This window comes from Pleurodeles waltl, unplaced genomic scaffold (genome assembly GCF_031143425.1).
Source record: "Pleurodeles waltl isolate 20211129_DDA unplaced genomic scaffold, aPleWal1.hap1.20221129 scaffold_39, whole genome shotgun sequence".
NCBI classification, from domain to species: Eukaryota; Metazoa; Chordata; class Amphibia; order Caudata; family Salamandridae; genus Pleurodeles; species Pleurodeles waltl.
The window spans coordinates 3,132,419-3,136,010 of record NW_027150097.1 but is presented as its reverse complement, the minus strand read 5'-3'; the positions used below and the strand labels follow the sequence as shown (position 1 = coordinate 3,136,010).

Genomic DNA, 3,592 nt, shown 5'->3' with positions numbered 1-3,592 from the left:
GAACCCAAGATTTTACCAAGCATTACATATGGAGGTGAAGCCCTCTGGGCAGAGATGCTGTTTATGTAAACACAATTATATCAAAAGTACACAGATTGGTGTTTTGCCTTCCATTGAATGCTTCCCCCTCCCAAATAAGGTTGTAGTTTGGGCTAGTAAACCAGCTAATTGCTAGGAAAGGTGTCTATGCAAAAACCTGGCACAGAATGAGAACGGCTACAGAAAAAAAATTGTGCCAGACGCTTTGGCAAGATATACATTTCATTGGCCCGCCTTTATCTTCATCAACCAATAAGAGATCTTGGTCTGCAGGAAATATGGGAAAATGCTCCCTCTCCAGCAAATTTTAAGAAAGTGGTCAACGATAATATGAAGAGCTTATTGGTGTTAAAAGATAGAGAACTACTATCAACAAGAACACATGCCTGGGCAGTTCTGAATGAATATAAGACACTTAAGTGCCAGCCGTATTTAGAGGCACCATGGTCACACTTTTTTAAAAAACTGATTTTATGCATTTTCGATTTAGGATGCTGCCTGGTGAAATTAACAAGAAATTATGGAAAAAGGAATTGACAAAGGAAACCTGCAGTTTATGTAAAAACGGAGAAAAAATATTATTCAGATTTTATGTATATGCCCAGCCCTTTTACAAGAAAGAAGAGTTCTTTTGAAAATTAGTTTTAGTCAGCACGTAATACGTTCATGTAAGCAAGCGGTAATAGCAAGCCTAAAACCAATAGATCCGATGCTAAACTCTCCTATGTCAAAATTATCAGGAATTGCTGGGAGGAAACTATTGCTTATTGTTACCAGTGACATATAAAAAGCTCCATTAGCACTTTTAAGAAAATGTCACTTTTTTTTCTTCATAAGGGCAAGCTAGCAATATTGCCTGGGTTTGTTTTTAATGTGTGCTGATGTCTGTTTTTTATGCACAATTTTATTAATTACATATGCTGTAGCGTTTATATTTTTTTTGCCACACCTTGCACACTGTTATTTGTTTGAAATTAAGTTGGCTAGATAAACAAACTGGGTATGAAAATGTAAATTTTATAATCCATTTTTGGGGTTTTCGATTGTCTATGAATTTTTTCTGGGAGATCGTACGGGAGAAACCGAGTTTCTTTTTATTTTATTTTTGTGCTAATAGAATTGATTTGCAATGGGTTTTAAATAACTTTACAATAATGATTACCTACTTACCATTTACAATATGACTGGGCCCCGGGAGATGGGGTCCCTGGGGCCAAAAACGGCCCAGTGCATGGCCTCCTCTAGGGTAGGTCAATTTAGAGACTTTTGTGGGTCACCCTGGAATGGATTGTTGCCCTTGCTTGAGCAGGGTGACACCCCACTTCTTCAACAACCCAGTTTCTCACACCAGCTCACTCTGTGCAATGGACCCCCTGCCCCCCTCCCGCCCCGTCCCATTATAGTTCGTCTGGGTTTCCTTTGCCCAAGGCTGTTAGTGTGTGACTCCTCATAGACGCAAGTCTTTTGCTAATCAATGTTTCTGCACAGACATTATTAAATATTCTTCAACTAACCCTGAATGTATATTTAAAATGTTACACGCGCCTCCGCGCAGACGCAATATAAAGAAACCCGAATACCTACAAAGTGACTTATGTAAAGGACTAGACTTCGGAAATGACGCTGTCAGCTGAAGGTGCCACGTATGCCGAGGAAAGCAGGAACTTCCTGACAAACTAGCCATTCAATTTTAAGGTGACACAATTTTAAACGTTTGGCCGATGAGCATAATCACGGTAGCGCTGTGGAGTTTAGGCGGCTGAGTTTTAAAAGAATAGCATCCCTGTTGACACCACTGAGGGACCTAGTTAGTTTTTTTTTTAGTAAAAAGTGGAGAAGGCCCCAGCGAGATTTGAACTCGCGACCCCTGGTTTACAAGACCAGTGCTCTAACCCCTGAGCTATGGAGCCAGGTGAGGCTTAGGGATCACAGTAGTGAACATAAACGACGGACAGAGCACACCTGTGCGTGAGATGTGTATCATCGCTTCAGGACATTCATGTCAGTCAGGCGGAAGCAGAGAGGACAACCGGACGTACAGGGTGTGAAGCGCGTCCCGAGACTGCCCCCTCTGACTGCACAGAGTGTGAATCACCACCAGAGAGACGCGCACGGTGCACGGTGGAAGCTGCACCCACGCTGCTGTACATTCATTACCATGCACACGTGGGAGACAAATGAAGGTGCACTGCTGAATATACTGCACAATTACACAGCAACTAGGGCTCGAGAAACAGCATTAGTAATGTTGGTGCGATATTGTTAATCGTACTTTTTTATCTGCAGTCAGCGCTATAAGTGGGAAGAAAAAAATTGGGGTGGGGTCTCTCAAGGGGGGGGTCTGATGTAATTAAAATAAAATAACAATCTGTGGTTAGCATGGTGTACCTTCCAACTCGTATTTTGCTGTCTCCTTCTGGCATTGCTTCCAGATATATAATATAGCAAGTAACATTACACCTACAACAAGCCAGGAGTATTGGCTTTGTCAGTGGTCGTTAGTTGCATCCGATAAACACGCCACAGCAATGGCTGCGTTGTATAAAATATCGAACATGCTTCTGTTCTGAAATGAGGACCCTGTGAAGCAATAATAGCCAGTCTCTTTTCATTTACATCAAGGCTGCGCATGGGGGCACTGTTGGCAAGTTACGATTTGTTTTTTTTGCCCCGAGTTTGAGGGCAAAAATGGTGAGCCCTGCAAGTTACCAGTTTCGGCATCTGCGTTTTTAGAACTGCCAGTGTTGAGCACCTGCAGGAACCGGCCCACTTATAGCCCCGTCTACAGTTACACCCGCTAATGGCCCTTACTAGGCATTCCCGATTCCGACTGTAAGGTGCCTTTGTTTCTCTGCTGGGATGAGACCCCTTGATGGGAGCAGCATGCACAGACATCTGATGCAAGGTGATAACAGGCAAAGTTTACAAGAACATGCTGACACACAGCCAATGTATGCCTGTGAAGGCACAAACAACCCAAGTGCTAGAGACCTACAGTGAAACTCAAAGGTCGACCATCATGCTTGCAATAACATGCTTGCAGTAATCGGCATGCATTGCATCAAAATATAGTGCGCTGGCATGACACACATCAGGCACCACTGAACCAGCAATTATGCCAAGGTTAAAAATGCCTGGGTCTGCCTTCCCCGGGTAACACAAACCTGTTCCATCTCTGTACTCACACTATGGTGTCAGTACTGTATTGCAGCATTTATATAGTGCTTACTACCCCACTGGGGGCTAAAGCGCTTGCCTACACGAGTAGCATGCTACACCATGTAGGGGGTGTTGGGAAAGATGGAGTTTTTGTTTTGATCCTACGTGGGAATTATTTCTAAACTGTGCGTGATGACCACCGAGGTGAGGCGATCGTGTCATCAGATGCAGCGCGTAGTAATGTGGTCAATGATCTGAGATTTTGTGTGTAGTGGTGCTTCTGAGCTGGCGTGGTTTGAAGGGGAGAGAAGTGGGGAGATCTGTTGCAGTGGTTATTTTTATTACCATCCAATATTTGAGTGTCTATGTGAGATGTAAAGAAGTGGTCAGATTG

At 43.4% G+C, this 3,592-nt stretch overlaps 1 non-coding gene across 1 annotated transcript; it reads right to left on the bottom strand.

Annotated features, from left to right (window-relative positions):
* Window positions 1-1,876: 1,876 nt before the first annotated feature.
* Window positions 1,877-1,949, bottom strand: TRNAT-UGU (transfer RNA threonine (anticodon UGU)). The gene has a single exon. It is a non-coding gene; the product is annotated as a tRNA-Thr (tRNA).
* Window positions 1,950-3,592: the final 1,643 nt, after the last annotated feature.